This window comes from Dendrobates tinctorius, unplaced genomic scaffold (assembly GCF_039654945.1).
Source record: "Dendrobates tinctorius isolate UK_male_01 unplaced genomic scaffold, ASM3965494v1 ptg000129l, whole genome shotgun sequence".
NCBI lineage: Eukaryota > Metazoa > Chordata > Amphibia > Anura > Dendrobatidae > Dendrobates > Dendrobates tinctorius.
This window is the reverse complement of record NW_027361797.1, coordinates 41,820,124-41,837,722: the sequence shown is the minus strand read 5'-3', so window position 1 is coordinate 41,837,722 and position 17,599 is coordinate 41,820,124. Positions and strand designations below refer to the sequence as shown.

Below are 17,599 nucleotides of genomic sequence, written 5' to 3'. Positions count from 1 at the left end.
CTGTGGCCTCCCCTCACTCTCGCACCCCTCCAATCTATTCTATACTCTGCTGCCCAACTAATCCACCTGTCCCCCCGTTATTCCCCAGCTTCTCCCCTCTGTCAATCCCTTCACTGGCTCCCCATTGCCCAGAGACTCCAGTACAAAACCCTAACCATGACATACAAAGCCATCCACAACCTGTCTCCTCCATACATCTGTGACCTCGTCTCCCGGTACTTTCCTGCACGCAACCTCCGATCCTCACAAGATCTCCTTCTCTACTCCCCTCTTATCTCCTCTTCCCACAATCGCATACAAGATTCCTCTCGCGCATCACCCCTGCTCTGGAACTCTCTACCACAACATATCAGACTCTCACCTACCATCGAAACCTTCAAAAAGAGCCTGAAGACCCACCTCCTCCGACAAGCCTACAACTTGCAGTAACCACCGATCGACCAAACCGCTGCACGACCAGCTCTATCTTCGCCTACTCTATTTTCACCCATCCCTTGTAGATTGTGAGCCTTCGCGGGCAGGGTCCTCTCTCCTCCTGTACCAGTTATGACTTGTATTGTTTAACATTATTGTACTTGTTTTTATTATGTATACCCCTCCTTACATGTAAAGCGCCATGGAATAAATGGCGCTATAACAATAAATAATAATAATAATAATAATCTTAAGTGGGAGAACTTGCACAATTGGTGGCTGACTAAATACTTTTTTCCCCACTGGAGAAGACACTGGCTCCAGGCCTCCTTCAGCACAAAGCCATAGACTCATCAGGGTGTCCCAGCACTGACCTGACAATAGTATTCCTACATGAGGTCTGGGGGATAGTCCATGGGCTTTGGATATGTTAATGGAATAAACATCAAAGAGTTGATATGTAAAGGGCATGTCACACTAAGAGATATCTCTAGCAATATCGCTATAACTAGTGACGTTATAGCGATATTGCTAGCGATATCGCTGTGTCTGATACTTACCTACAACCCGCTCCCCCGCTGCTTATTGCTGATAGCGCAAGAACTGGCTGGACTGTATCTCGTCGTCAGCTTCCTGTGGCGCTTCCTGCTGTGACGACGAGCGACGCGTGGAGCCGGGCGGGAGGACGCAGGATCGCCTGGTGTGACAGGTAAGTAGCGACCCCCGTCCCCAGCGATGTCGCTGGTGAGATCTGCCTGTGTGGCAGCTCACTAGCGACCACTTAGCGATGCACCAGCGATCCTGACAGCGTCATATCGCTGGTCGGGATCGCTGGTACATCGCTAAGTGTGACAGTACCCTAAGAGTCACTATTGTGAGTGAGAAGACTCTGGTTCTAGGCCTCCTGAAGCACAAAATTATAGACACAAGGTGTCCCAGCACAACTATTGTGGAGGAATCCTGTGTGGACTGGTTTTTCATTGCACAGTTGGTCTGGGAATTGCTTTTCTTTGAAGTTACACATCACAACCCACAGGTGGGTGGATACATCAACATAAAGAGCTCTTCACACACACCCCCCACCCCACCTGAAGGTGACATCACAGGATGGGGGGTGAGCAACAATAGACCAGGTCTTAAAAATGCATGTAAGACTTTTGGATGCTGGTCATTTCTTGGGGTCAGTTGAATTGAAGACTTGTCCCAGTTTCTGCTTCCTGTGGATCCTAAACACAAAATGTAAGTGATCAGTTTCTGGTTTACTTCCTTTTATTTTAACAAACTTGTATGCAACTTTTCACTTTGTGCCATTTATTATCTTCCTCTTATATTCATTGACACCTTCCCGACTGAGGGACTTACTTTAGTTTTTTCCTCTCATTTTCCAAGAACCATAGCTTTTTTTTTATTTTTCCCTCAACATAGCTATGTGATGGGTTTGCTTTTTGTGTCCTAAGCCAATCTTTTTATATATACCATTTGGAGTAGATACGATATTTTGATCATCACGTGTTACATTTTATTGCGATGTCCGAAGAAATATAATTACGGCTTTCACAAGTCCTGATATTCCCGGTACTGAAAAAAACAGTACCGGAGATATCAGGGTCCACATGTCCGTGTGTTTCATACGTGTGGCAACCGTATGTCACCCATGTGCCGCATCAGCATCACTCGTACTGGCGCCTGGTAAACAGCGTTACTGCTCGCGCTGTTTCCCGGGGCCGGGTGCTGAAGACCGCTCACATCATTGTCCCCTGCTCACACAGCGATCAGTGCGAGCAGGGGACTGATAACAGTGAGAGCAGGCGACGGCTGATGGTAATATTAATCAGCTGGGGCCTGCACCATCAATAAATATTTTTTTTTTAAAATGGCAGAGGTTCCCCTGTATTTTTGATATCCAGCCAGGTAAAACTGACAGCTACAGGCTGCAACCTTCAGCTATCACATTTAGCAAGGCTGGTTAACAAGAATAGAGGGGTCCCTAAGCGGTTTTTATTATTATTTATTTATAGCGCAGGTTCCAGCTGATTAATACTCCCATTAGCTAAAACCTGCTGTCACTGGTAGCAGTTGAATAAAACGCTCAACAATGATGTACCCCGCTCGCGCTAATGGCCTTCAGAGCAGGGGAAAATGATGTGAGCTGTCTTCAGCACCCGATCCCGGGGAACAGCGTGAACAGTACCGCTGATTCACAGGTATCGCTACATATCACACTGATGATACAAAAATGTCATCCGAGTGTCATCAGTGTGCACATGTGCGGGACGGTTTGTGGCCCATGTTGCTATTAAAAAACAAGCACATACCGGTGCCTGGGAATTAGCGGTACTGTTCGCACTGCTCCCCATCACCGGGTGCTGAAGCCAGCTCTCATCATTATCTCCTGCTCTGTCCGCGATGAGTGCGAGCAGGGGACAATGGTGAGAGTTGTATTCAAGAGGAAAAATTAAGAATAAAATGACAAAAATCACATTAGACTCTCCTTAACACCTAATCCCCTAAAGCATTTGTCCCCTGTAAACAATCAAAAATAAACAACAATATCCGTCACCTCTCCGAAGTTGACAACTTCCTTCCAGTCACAGGCATCTATTGATGGGACTACTACTCCCATCAGCCTACGCCTGTTGCCACTAACAACAGTGAGAACAGGCAGCGACTCATGGGAGTATTCATCAGCCGGCGCCTATGCTATAAACAGATAACAAAAATTATTTAAAAATGGCATGGGTTCCCCTGTATTTTTGATAACCAGCCAGGCAAAACTGACCGCTGCGGGCTGAACCTCTCAGCTGTCAGTTTTATCATGGCTGGTTATCAAGAATAGAGGGGTCCCACACGTTTTTTAAATTATTTAACACCTTAGTGACCAAGCCAATTTTGACCTTAATGACCAGGCCAAATTTTTTAAATCACTTTATGTGGTTATAACTCTTGAACGCTTCAACGTATCCCACTGATTCTGAGATTGTTTTTTTCTTGACATATTGTACTTCATGATAGTGGTAAAATTTATTTGATATGACTTGCGTTTATTTGTGAAAATAACGGAAATTTGACTAAATCAGAGCGTTATGTCACACAAAATAGTTAATAAATAACGTTTCCCACATGTATACTTTGCATCTGTATCATTTTTAAAACATTTTTTGTTAGTAAGTTACAAGGATTAAAAGCTGACCAGCAATTTCAAATTTTTACAACAAAATTTACAAAAAATTTTTTTCAGAGACCACATCACATTGGAAGTGACTTTGGAGGTCCTATTTGACAGAAAATATCCTGTGACACCATTCTAAAAACTGCACACCTCAAAGTCCTCAAAACTACATTCAAGAAGTTTATTAACCCTTCTGATGCGCTCACCAACATAATTTGATGGCCCCACACAGACAGTATGATGGCCTCACAGTATGATGGATCTCACAGCACCCCCATACATTGTTTGATGTTCATCACAGTCCCCCACACATAGTAATGGCACCCGTATACCCCCATAGACCGTAATGATAGTACTCACAGCCCCCCCACACACAGGACGGTCCTTACAGACAGCCGCACACGGTATGACTGTCCTCACAGCACCCGACATATGGTATAATGGTTCTCATGGGCCCTATACACAGTATAATCCCACGCAACACCCCAGGAAGTGTTATGTTCATCACAGCCCTCTGTATAGTATGAGTCTTCACACACATAGCCACTTATATACACTCACACACCCCCATATACCGATGAGACCCCATACACAAAAAATACCTTGGTCCCATTCTCTTGCTGCTCTGCACCTGTCACTACATTGTGTCTGCACGCACAATCCGCACAGCAGATGCAATGTAGTGACATCATCGCGTCTTCTTTCAGTTGCTTGTGCCGAATAGTGGGATGAGCCAACTGCCTTCTCCTCCAATAGATTCACGCAGGCAGGGTTGACTCCTCCACCATATATTGAGACACTGGTAGGGTTACCTCCTCCACCATATATTGGGACACCGGTAAGGTTGCCTCCTCCACCTTATATTGGGACACCGATAGTGTTGCCTCCTCCTGCATATATTGGAACAACGGTAGGGTTGCCTCCTCCACCATATATTGGGACACCGGTAGGGTTTCCTCCTCCACCATATATTGGGACACCGGTAAGGTTGCCTCCTCCACCTTATATTGGGACACCGATAGTGTTGCCTCCTCCACCATACATTGGGACACCAGTAGGGTTGCCTCCTCCACCATATATTGGGACACTGGTAGGGTTGCCTCCTCCACCATATATTGGGACACTGGTAGGGTTGCCTCCTCCACCATATATTGGGACACCGGTAGGGTCGCCAACTTGACTTTTTATTTTTTTACGGACAGCCAATTAAAAAATCAGACAGGCAAAAAAAATTATATGGACACACTGAAAAATCATTCTGGATGTAAATAGTAAATATCTACAATCCATAATTATGATATGAAGACAATAGCTGCATTCACTATAAAATTATGAGAATTAGTCATTAGTTACCTGCATAAGTTTCTTCAGATTAACAAAAAAATATATATAAATCATCTTTACAGACAGTGCAAAAAATTGCCATGTTTTCATAGACTGTCCTGGAATTTCTGGACAGTTGGCAAACATGGTCACCGAGAAAGCAATTGCATGGTGCAGCCCGTGGGCCACAATTTTCAGGCCCTTTGGCTGCCTCAGTCCACAGGCCAGACAGGAACAGCCAGAGGGCTGGATCTCCTGCATGCTGCACTCTGCCCAGGTCTAATGTATACTGTGTACATAGATTTGAGTTACTGCAAATTATGTCCTTCTTGGCTAAAAACACTCTTCAAAATTAAGAGTATTTTTACCCCTCTGTAAAATATGTTATTTTTACCCTCTGCAAAATATGTAGTGTGACCTCTGCCAGAGTATGTGCTATGGAGCAGTGGGGGCACCCGCAGTCAGACCGTCAGCATCTGATGGCCCTTTAACCCCAAGGGTGGTTTGCACGTTAATGACCGGGCCAATTTTTACAATTCTGACCACTGTCCTTTTATGAGGTAATAACTCTGGAACGCTTCCATGGATCCCGGTGATTCCGACACTGTTTTCTCGTGACATATTGTACCTCATGTTAGTGGTAAAATTTCATTGATATAACTTGCGTTTATTTGTGAAAAAAATGGAAATTTGGCAAAAATTTTGAAAATTTCCCAATTATCCAACTTTGAATTTTCATGCCCTTAAATCACAGAGATACGGCACACAAAAACATTTCCCACATGTTTACTTTACATCAGCACAATTTTGGAACCAAAATCTTTTCTGTTAGGAAGTTAAGGGTTAAAAGTTGACCAGCGATTTATTTTTACATCATTTTTTTAAGGGAATATTTTGAATGTGCCTGAACCATGGAAACCCCCAATTCTAACTCCAACCCTAACCCCAACACACTCCTAACCCTAATCCCAACCCTAACGGGAAAATTCAAATAAATACTTTTAAATGTTATTATTTTTCCCTAAATAAGGGGGTGATAAAGGGGGGTTTGATTTACTATTTATGGCGGGTTTTTACTTTTGGCAGCTGTCAGACGCTAAAACTTTTTTTTATTGCAAAAATAGCTTTTGCATCACCACATTTTGAGAGCTATAGTTTTTCCATATTTTGACCCACAGTCATGTGAGATCTTGTTTTTTGCGGGACAAGTTGACGTTTTTATTGGTACCATTTTTGGGCACATGATTTTTTTTTAATCGCTTTTTATTCCGATTTTTGGGAAGCAGAATGAACAAAAACCAGCAATTCATGAATTTCTTTGGGGGGGTGCGTTTACACCGTTCCATATGTGGTAAAATTGATAAAGCAGTTTTATTCTTCGGGTCAGTACGATTACAGCGATACCTTATTTATATTATTTTTTACGTTTTGGCGCTTTAATACAATAAAAACAATTTTACATACAAAAATAATTATTTTTGCATCTTTATTCTGCGAGCTATAACTTTATTTTTTCGCTGATGACGCTGTATGGTGGCTCATTTTTTGCGGGACAAGATGACGTTTTCAGAGGTACTATGTTTATTTATATCCGTCTTTTTGATTGCGTGTTATTGTACATATTGTTCAGTGGTATGATGATAAATCATTGTTTTTCGCCTTTGTTTGAAGGGGTTCACTAAAGGGGTTAACTAGTGGGACAGTTTTATAGGGCGGGCCGTTACAGATGTGGCGATACCTAATATGTCTTCTTCTATTGTTTTTTTTTTTTATTTACAAAAAAAGTATTAGGGAATTTTTTCATTATTTAAAAATTATTTTTACATTTTTTTTCTTTTTACTTTATTACATTGTCCCGGGGGGGGGGGGGGGGGGGGACATTACCATATAAAGTCAGATCGCTGATCTGACACTTTGCAATGCACTGTGTCAGATCAACGATCTGACAGGCACGGCAGGTGGCTTCTCAGCGCCTGCTCTCAGCAGGCACTGAGAAGCCACCTCCCTGCAGGACCCGGAAGGCTCCTGCCTCCATCTTGGATCTGGAGGCCTGCAGGAAGGAGACTCTCGGAGCAACGCGAGCACATCGCGTTGCTGAGGGGCTCGGGGCAGCAGGTAGGGAGCCCTCTCCCCGCGATTCTTACCTACGCCCCCCCGGTACACTGCTATCATGTTTGATCAGTGTGCCAGGGGTTAATGTGCTGGGAGCCGTCTGTGATAATCAGCTGACACCCGGCCGCCATCAGCTGCTATGACGTACTATCCCGTCCATGGGCATTAAGGCCCAGGGCACATGGACGGGATAGTATGTGATATGTCGTGAAGAGGTTAATAAACATCCATAAAAAAATGTTGTGCTATACGACTTCTAAAACGGACCAGGCTGTATGGGCCACAGAGAATGGTAAGTGGCCACAGAAGGTCAACGTACACCGAGAAACACCGCTGGGACCTGAGAAATTGGTTACATAAGTGATTATCATTTTTTTTTTAATTCACTGTATTTTTGGAACTATAAGAGGCATCCCAAATTTTGGTGAGGAAAAAAAAATTAATAAAATGAGGATCTTACAGTCCGTATTTACGGTAGCTAACATGGGGAGCGGTGGATTGGGGTCACAGGAGGCAGAGTCCGTGCTGCACAAAGCCGGCGGCAGTGGGACGGTGCTGCAAGCCCTGGGTGGGAGGAGAAGGTGTCCCAGCGCTGCAAGGCTGCGGGTCCTGGGTTGGAAGAAGTGGTCGGGCTTCAGGAAAGCGGCCGCCTCAGGCAGCGCATGCACAGATTGGGATCTTAGCTGAGGTCCTTCAGCCTCGCCCCATTTCTGCTGCTGGCTTCCTGCAGCAGGGACCCTGCCTCCTGTGCCACCACTCCACAACTGTGCCCCCCATAAGCTATGTTCAGACTATAAGATACACCCCAATTTTCCTCCCAAATTTGGGGGTAAACATTGCCTCTTCTAGACAGAAAAATATGCTAAGTGCTGCTGAGGACAGGAAATAAATGGTCGGTGAGATCTGAATAATTTAGTGCTGGTCTACTGCAGATTGTTTCCCCAACAAATTGCAACATGTGAAACATACCCAAAGCTTTAGAAATATAGAAATGAAAATTCAGCCCATAGTTCTCAAAGTTTTATTAAAAACACAAATAAGTAACAAAAAAGAGAAAAACATAAATATATTTATACATACAAGTCTATAACAATAAATTTTACAAAACAATATGGAGAACTAAGCCACGTTAGAGATAAGTAAGGCCTCTTTCACACTTCAGTTTTTTGCATCAGTTATAATCCGCCAAAAAGGCGGACAAGCAGATCCGTTCTAAAATGATGTGAACGGATGGCACAGGATCCGTTTTCAGACGGATCCTGAAAATGAAGAAATTTAAAGGAATCGCTGGCGAGAGAGAGAGCCAGAGCCAAGAGCAAGCCAGGAACCTCGGCAGCCAGCTCAACCAAAGTCAGCAACACACCCTAACTAAAGCCCAAATAAAAGAGATCTCAGAGAGCTGCAAGATGCAATACATAGAGGGTTGGAAGAGTGAATTGGAGAACTCCCAGAAACTCACCATCTACCGGTCACTGCGGAGGGACTACACACTGGCTCCATACCTGGAAAGGCTACGCCACCCCAAAGACAGGCAGACCCTGAGTATATACAGATTAAGCGCCCACAACCTAGAGGTGGAAACAGGGAGGCACCAACAGACATACAAGCCGCGAGAGAACAGACTGTGCCAGCACGGGGCTCTGGAAGATGAGGTGCATTTCCTGCTGCACTGCAACAAATACTCAGCAGTGAGGGACTCCCACTTCCAGAAACTTACCACCCATACCCCAGACTTCCCATCCATGGACGAGGAGAGGAAACTCTGCATCCTACTGGGGGAAGAAGAATCAATGGTGGAGGTCGCCGCCCAATATGTCACCACATGTCATAAGATGAGAGGAACTAAAGACCTCCAAATGGACAATCACTCCCCAAATTTTGCCCCCAACACCCCATCCCCACTACCCTAATCCACTCCCCTGCCATACTTCTTTTGTTGCGAGAGAGAGGAGAGAGATTTTTTTTGTCCAGCACCCAGAAAGAAATTCGGGTTAAATCAGTGTTTGCAGGATCCGCCAGAGAAAAAAACGTTACAAGCTCCGTTTTGAAATTTTTGAGGATGGTGACGGACAGCAACTTTTGGCGGATCCTCACAAAAAACGGATGCAACGGACAGCAATCCGTCACAATCCGCCATTAATGCAAGTCAATGGGAAAAAAACGGATCCTCAAAAAAAAATTGAGGATCCGTTTTTTTTCAAAACATGGCGGATTGTGACTGATTGTAAAAAACGGAAGTGTGAAAGAGGCCTAACAAACAAAGAGCATGTGAGTGACAGCACCCCCCCACAGCCCCACCAACATGCAGCCTCACGAGAGCGACAGCACCCCCCCACAGCCCCACCAACATGCAGCCTCACGAGAGCGACATTACCCCCCCACAGCCCCAACATGCAGCCTCACGAGAGCGACATTACCCCCCCACAGCCCCAACATGCAGCCTCACGAGAGCAACATCACCCCCCCACAGCCCCAACATGCAGCCTCACGAGAGCAACATCACCCCCCCACAGCCCCAACATGCAGCCTCACGAGAGCAACATCACCCCCCCACAGCCCCACCAACATGCAGCCTCACCAGCGACATCACCCCCCCACAGCCCCACCAACATGCAGCCTCACGAGAGCGACATCACCCCCCCACAGCCCCACGAGAGCGACATCACCCCCCCCACAACCCCACCAACATACAGCCTCACGAGAGCGACATCACCCCCCCACAGCCCCACCAACATACAGCCTCACGAGAGCGACATCACCCCCCCACAGCCCCACCAACATGCAGCCTCACGAGAGCGACATCACCCCCCCACAGCCCCACCAACATACAGCCTCACGAGAGCGACATCACCCCCCCACAGCCCCACCAACATACAGCCTCACGAGAGCGACATCACCCCCCCACAGCCTCACGAGAGCGACATCACCCCCCCACAGCCCCACCAACATACAGCCTCACGAGAGCGACATCACCCCCCCACAGCCCCACCAACATGCAGCCTCACGAGAGCGACATCACCCCCCCCATCCCCACCAACACGCAGCCTCACGAGAGCGACATCAGCCCCCCCACAGCCCCACCAACATGCAGCCTCACGAGAGCGACATCACCCCCCCCCCACAGCCCCACCAACACGCAGCCTCACGAGAGCGACATCAGCCCCCCCACAGCCCCACCAACATGCAGCCTCACGAGAGCGACATCACCCACTTGGCGACAAACCACTGAGATTTACAAATATAAAAATCCAACTTCTTGGAAATTGCTACATTTATTGGAAAATAGATACAAATTGAAAACATGATAAATTGCAGAGACGGCATAGAAACGCATTTCGTGTGTTTTCATTTTTTATCTTTTTCATTAAATTTTGTGATTTTCTTCATATTTTGTCTACATTTGGTCCCAGGGATTCTGTGCACCTGGAGCTTGGGGAAGCTGTTTATTTCTATTTCATGTACAAGGGAGTTACAGCACCCCATTCACCTTGCAGCAAACCAATATGTATGATCCCCCCACTCCCCTCATCATCATCCCCCATTCCCCCCCATTCCCCTCCTCATCATCTTCCCTATACAGCTCCTCTCAAGCAGCATAAACCCCTTTCCAGAACACGTCCTCAGAGCCTCACACCGAGTCCTCTGTCCTCATTCCCATCTGTACAGGCTCCATAGCGCAGCCCCTCAGTCCTCTCCTCACAGGCTCCATAGCGCAGCCCCTCGTTTCCCGCTTCTCTTCTCTTTCCCAGCAGCCTCAGCACAACGCTACTTCCTGCTATTGTGTCTTCACAGGAGTGAGGCAGGCCCCGCCTCTTCCGGTGACGTCATTCCCTCAAGCAATCACCTCCGCTCTAGTCGGTGACTGCTCGGTCACGGTGAGATTTATGTGTGGCGCCTTCTGGGGCTCCGGGTGGGTTTTCTGTTTCTCGTCACCATATGATGTGATAATGCTGAGCGGGCGGGCGTGAGGCCGGAGCTCTCCCCTGGGGGCTGCAGCACAATCCTGCCCGGCTGTATAGGGGCCGTGCTGGGGCCAGTGCCCGGGCCTCCTGGCTGGCCTGGAGCTCCCCACTACACAGCGCGGCTCACACTAGATTGGCGCCTGGATTGAGCAGAGTGTGAATGTCGCCCAAGGAAATGCCGCACGGAATAAGCGCCATCTAAGCTGCAGTCCTGTCCTCACAGCTGTGATCGGATATTAGCGGGGATTTGTGCTGTTTCTAGTGAGATTTCCCATTGTCATAGTGTATTCTGTGCCCCATATGCTGCGGCCATCTGCTAGGAATGTATTCTCCATATGGAGGGCTGGAGACTGATTATAGGGGATTCCCAGCTCCGAGAGCCTGGCCCCATATGGAAGGATATTAGCTGATACCTCCAATTACAGCTGCTGTAGGATAGTTCTTCTGATTAGCTGTGTGCAGGGCATACCGCATGTGCAGGCATTGCAGTAGTGGAGGTATCCATGGTTACGGCCCCTCATGTAGTGAGGTGTTAGTGGTCATGACCATGGATACCTAAGCTACTGCAATGCCCTGCGACATAGCTAATCAGAAGAACTGTACCACATTTGTAATTGGAGGTATTCGTTAATATTATTCTTACACTTCCTATATATTGGGATAGGGTCTTGGAGATGGGAATGCCTCTTTTAAGGACTGGTGTATAGTCAGGAATGTGTGGGGAATTTATACTCTGTTGCTGGATGGCATTGAAGATGTCGGTCACTTTTTATCCGCACTGGGATAAATTCCTCTTTTATTCCTGGATTTCTTTCCTTTGGATCTGTGCAGCATGGAGTGTAGTCAGAGCGGCTCCCACTGTACGGAGAATCGTCCTCATATAGAGGGGGAGCTGCTTGTTTCTAGTTTTCAGTGTTAGAGGCAGATGATTCCTGAATATCACACCCATCATCTGCTGGCAGAGATGCGGCTCAATTATTGATCTTACATCGAGGTCATAGTTCCCATCCGTCTGTAAATTTACGGACCATCCATAAAAACCTGATGCTTGTCTCTGCCGTCCAGTGAATTTCCTTCCCCCCCCCTGAAGTGTGTACTGTGCCTGCGCTAAAAAGGCTGCCATGTGCAGTGCAAGCAGGAGCTGTCCCGGAAGAAGACTAGAGGAGTCATGTGGGAGCCTGAAGGGCGGTGGCAGAAAATGGCGGAATTCTGCTGCAGACCTTCCTGCTGCCGGCTAGCTGAGCTGATGATCTGGGACTCGGTGCACTACAGGTTGGGGGGCCCGAATCCGATGCCAGCGCGCTGTGTCCGCTGCTCCAGTCTGCTTAGCGTCATTCTATCTGTGACGTCTCAGTGCAGAGGTCACGTTGTTGTCAATACAGCGCGGTCTCTGCTGAGACGTCACAGAGTCAGAACGTAGAATATGCTGAGGAGACCTGACCGGAGCAGTGGACTCTGGAGCACTGGCAGCGGGGAGCGCAACGGGGAGAAAGGAGGATTTGGATTATTCTGTATGGAGCATTATATGGGGCCATTATTCTGTATGGAGCATTATATGGGGCCATTATTCTGTATGGAGCATTATATGGGCCCATTATTCTGTATGGAGCATTATATGGGGGTCATTATTCTGTATGGAGCATTATATGGGGCCCATTATTCTGTATGGAGCATTATATGGGGCCCATTATTCTGTATGGAGCATTATATGGGGCCATTATTCTGTATGGAGCATTATATGGGGGCCATTATTCTGTATGGAGCATTATATGGGGCCCATTATTCTGTATGGAGCATTATATGGGGCCATTATTCTGTATGGAGCATTATATGGGCCCATTATTCTGTATGGAGCATTATATGGGGCCCATTATTCTGTATGGTGCATTATATGGGGCCCATTATTCTGTATGGAGCATTATATGGGGGCCATTATTCTGTATGGAGCATTATATGGGGGCCATTATTCTGTATGGAGCATTATATGGGGGCCATTATTCTGTATGGAGCATTATATGGGGGCCATTATACTGTATGGAGCAATATATGGGGCCCATTATTCTGTATGGAGCATTATATGGGGCCATTATTCTGTATGGAGCATTATATGGGGGCCATTATTCTGTATGGAGCATTATATGGGGGCCATTATTCTGTATGGAGCATTATATGGGGGCCATTATTCTGTATGGAGCATTATATGGGGGCCATTATACTGTATGGAGCATTATATGGGGGCCATTATTCTGTATGGAGCATTATATGGGGCCATTCTGTATGGAGCATTATATGGGGCCATTATTCTGTATGTAGCATTATATGGGGTCCATAGGGATGGCAAATTCATAATACCAAATTAAACAGAGGGTAAATAAGCCCTAATTAAGAGATGCATTAAAACATGGATTTTATTATACTTTGTTAAAAAAAAGTGTTATATAAATTAAAAAACACCCAACAGTATAATGCCTGTGTAATCTCACTATTATATGCTCTATAAAAATTGTATAGCCCCAACCCTCTGAGGAAGAATGTTGGGCGAAACTTGTTGGGGAAGCTTTGTGTTAGTTTTGTATAGCACAAGTGATGCCTGTGTATCCTGGGGATAGAGACTCTAACCCATGAACTGCTGTCATGGTGGATATAGTACACTGCGTGCAGAATTATTGGGTAAAAGTATTTTGATCACATCATCCTTTTTATGCATGTTGTCCTACTCCAAGCTGTATAGGCTTGAAAGCCAACGGCCAATTCTGTAAATCAGGTGATTTTCATCTCTGTAATGAGGAGGGGTGTGGACTAATGACATTAAGCACACCTTATATAGGGTGTTGATTATTAGGCAACTTCCTTTCCTTTGGCAAAATGGGTCAGAAGAGAGATTTGACGGACTCTGAAAAGTCAAAAATTGTGAGATGTCTTGTAGAGGGATGCAGCAGTCTTGAAATTGCCAAACCTTTGAAGTGTGATCACCGAACAATCAAGCGTTTCCTTGCAAATAGCCAACAGGGTCGCAAGAAGCGTGTTCATAAAAAAAAGGCGCAAAATAACTGCCCATGAATTGAGGAAAGTCAAGCGTGAAGCTGCCAAGATGCCATTTGCCACCAGTTTTGCCATATTTCAGAGCTGCAACGTTACTGGAGTATCACAAAGCACAAGGTGTGCCATACTCAGGGACATGGCCAAGGTAAGGAAGGCTGAAAAACAACCACCTTTGAACAGGAAACATAAGATAAAACGTCAAGACTGGGCCAAGAAATATCTCAAGACTGATTTTTCTAAGGTTTTATGGACTGATGAAATGAGAGCAACTCTTGATTGGCCAGATGGATGGGCCCGAGGCTGGATCAGTAAAGGGCAGAGAGCTCCACTCCGACTCAGATGCCAGCAAGGTGGAGGTGGGGTACTGGTATGGGCTGGTATCATCAAAGATGAACTTGTGGGACCTTTTCGGGTTGAGTATGGAGTGAAAACCAGGGGAAGAGTCTTGAGGAGATCATTTGCATATTCCCAGTGCCTTCTGGGATAAGTGAAGAGTCTCCGCGAGCTCAACGATCACTGGGTTTTGGCCGTTGCAGCTGAAAAGAGGAAATCGGAGAAACCAGGGGAAGAGTCTTGAGGAGATCATTTGCATATTCCCAGTGCCTTCTGGGATAAGTGAAGAGTCTCCGCGAGCTCAACGATCACTGGGTTTTGGCCGTTGCAGCTGAAAAGAGGAAATCGGAGAAACCAGGGGAAGAGTCATTCCTTTCCGACCACTCAGGGACCTGCACGGCAATCTCGGCGATCCAGGCTCCCTGCTCAGACCAGCTCTCTGGGTCTGGACGTTGCTGCCACCTCTGGACCAGCAATGGTAGCGCAACCTGCTTTGCAGGAAACCACTCCAGAGGCTAAGTCCTCTCGCCGCGCTACTGGGCATGCCCATGAGATGATCTCCCAGTGGAGATCGGGGTCACTTGCTCAGGTCCTTCTCCTGATCTGATTGGCCCATCTCAGAGGTCTGGAAGGTCCCGGAAGCGCATGGCTATAAAAGGCCCGCATGGCCGCTCGGCCATGCGCTAATGTAGACTATACTTGCTATGCGTGAATGGTGACGGATGTATGATTCTGGTGACTGACTCCTTTGAAACCCCTTCCCTCTGAATATTACGTATGTGGTTAGGGAGTTAGAGTTATAGTCAGTGGCAAGCCATACGCCACAGTGCATACCGCACCGCTACACTAGCGTCCGATAGTGTTATGCCTCACGGCACTGTCGTACAGCGGCAGTAGTTACTGCCGCGCTGCAATTAGCAGCACTTACCAGCGTCCGCGGTTGCGACGCTGCACGCACGGTAGGTCATGACTGACACCGACCTCTGCCTTGGGCCGTGTGCTGTGACCATATACCGTGTGTGCATGCCAGCTAAGACCTGTGAAGCTAACAGGCACGGCGTTTATGCTTTATTTATACTAAAGCGCCTCTGTGAGTTTAACAGAGTTTGCTCTGCGCACTTCGGGTGACGTTTAACCCGAGCGCAGTATACTGCCATATAGCGAGTCTGCCATTACTCAGCAGCGGTTGTTACACCTACTGCACAGTGGACCCCGCGCGGCGAATGCACTTCCTATTATTTATGTATAGTGCGTTCCGCCGTCCCTTACACATATAGTGTCAAAGCAACCTTGCTGAAATGTGGACAGGAGATATATTGGCTTATTATATTTTGACTGAAAGTACCAATTCACTACCCTCTATTACGTATCGGAGAAATAAGAATCTCAAGGACCTCTTGTGCCGTAGCTACTATAAAGGACAAGAATGTGAGGCGTATTTTATTTACTGCTCTTTGGTCCTATTTTTTCTTTTTGGATTTTTTTTTTATCCCTCCATACAGTATAATGGCCCCAAGAAGTACTCCATATGGCCTAATGGACCCCACATCAAAAATTAAAATACTCCGCTCCCCCCAGTGCTCCAGACTCGACAGCGAGTACTCTGAAGCGCTTCACTGCTCCGCACAGCTGGAGCGGAATAGTGATGTTATCGCACCCGCTGCGCTGAGCCATCAGACGCAGGAGAATTATGGCTGAGATCCCTCATTCATTATTACCTTCAGCTGTATCAGAATCCGGGATGCTGAATAGTTGGAGTGATGCCGGGAAGGGGGGAGGGGGGGGTGCGAACATCGTGGGCCAAATATAATCACCCTGCCGGATAGATTTTGCCCCCAAGTCAGAGTTTGACAAATGTGCTACAAACCATACTGGGCTTCATGTAAATATTAAAAAATGGGTGGACAACTATTCTAACATGACATTTATATCAGAAATGAATACCATAAAAAAAAATGCTTCCAACCTCACAAAAAAGAGCATGTATCCCAAAAATACAACATCTCCAGACAAAACATTGCTTAAATAATGTAAAAATAAAAATGCTAGTGCATTTATCCCTTTAATACGTCTTTTTACTGACCTGAGATATGAGACTAGCATCCCCATACAGGTGACAACCCAGCAGCTGTCGGCTGTACACTATAGCTCAGGGTTCCCCAACTCCAGTCCTCAAGGCCCACCAACAGATCATGTGTTCAGGATTTCCTTAGTATTTGCTCAGGTGATAATTGCTTCACCTGTGCAATACAAAGGAAATCCTGAAAACATGACCTGTTGGTGGGCCTTGAGGACTGGAGTTGGGGAACCCTGCTATAGCTGACAACTTGCTGTATCAGCGACAATCAGTGTTGGCACCGTCCATATCTGTTTACCCCCTTAGGGTACGGTCACACTTGGCGACGCACCAGCGATCCCGACAATGATGCGACCTGTAGGGATCGCTGGTGCGTCGCTACGAGTTCGCTGGTGAGATGTCAAACAGTCAGATCTCAACAGCGACGCAGCAACGATACGGAACGATACGACGGTCGTTGGGACCCTAGCAATAGATAAAAAAGACAGCGCCTCAGACAGTGGTGAAAAAAAGCCTTACGTTTTATTCTGCCTCCTGTGGCGACGTTTCGGTCCGAAATCCTTTTTCAAGCTTGAAGAAAGTCTTCGGACCGAAACGTCGCCACAGGAGGCAGAATAAAATGTAAGGCTTTTTTTTCACCACTGTCTGAGGCGCTGTCTTTTTTATCTATTGCTATGGAACTTGCTCCAGTCCAGGATGGACTCCCTGGTTTTGACGTGCGCCTTCATAAATCTGTCTTAAAGACTTTGACGCTTGTAGGTTGCGGTTTACCTTTTCGTTTTTGGTATGAGGTCGTTGGGACCCTGTCTCTCAGACCTGTAGTATTGAGGTCGTTCGTCGTTGTCCCTGTTATACACAGCGATGCATGCTGGCCAGCGGGACACCAGCGATCAAAAAATGGCCCAGGACATTCGAGCACGATCAGCGACATTGCAGCTGGGGCCCGATCGCCGCTATGTGTCACACGTAGCGAGATCGCAGGCGAGATCACAAAATCGGTGACGCAACAGCGATCTCGCTATGTGATACGGGGGCTGTAGTGACAACATCATATAAATGGTTAACAGAGTGTGGGCGCTTCCGCTTTAATCTCATCAGCACCCTGAGATCATGATCGTATGGTCCTAATTTTTGCCATGGCAATTCACGGCCAAATAGCGGCCTTAG

General features: G+C 46.7%; 1 pseudogene; it reads left to right on the top strand.

The window, feature by feature from the left end:
- The window catches only part of LOC141047849 (uncharacterized), a 110,186-nt pseudogene that overhangs the window by 77,365 nt on the left and 15,222 nt on the right, over window positions 1-17,599 (top strand).